This window comes from Cariama cristata, unplaced genomic scaffold (genome assembly GCF_000690535.1).
Source record: "Cariama cristata isolate BGI_N322 unplaced genomic scaffold, ASM69053v1 scaffold38580, whole genome shotgun sequence".
NCBI classification, from domain to species: Eukaryota; Metazoa; Chordata; class Aves; order Cariamiformes; family Cariamidae; genus Cariama; species Cariama cristata.
Window position 1 is genome coordinate 1 of NW_009594806.1, and position 220 is coordinate 220.

Sequence of the window (220 nt, forward strand, 5' to 3'; positions counted from 1 at the left end):
TCCCACCCCTATATTTGTGTGGATATTAAAGTGTCTTCGGAGTGATTTAGCCATCTAAGTGCTCTTGAACTGACCGGTCCTTGGGCAAATGCTTGCCAGCACTTGTGGATGTACCAGATCTTTAAGATGAAATGTTGACATGCTTCTGTGGTGTGGGACTTAGACATGTTGTGCAGATAGGCGGGGTTCTTTTTTGGGTGGGGGGGGTGGTGTGGGGGGG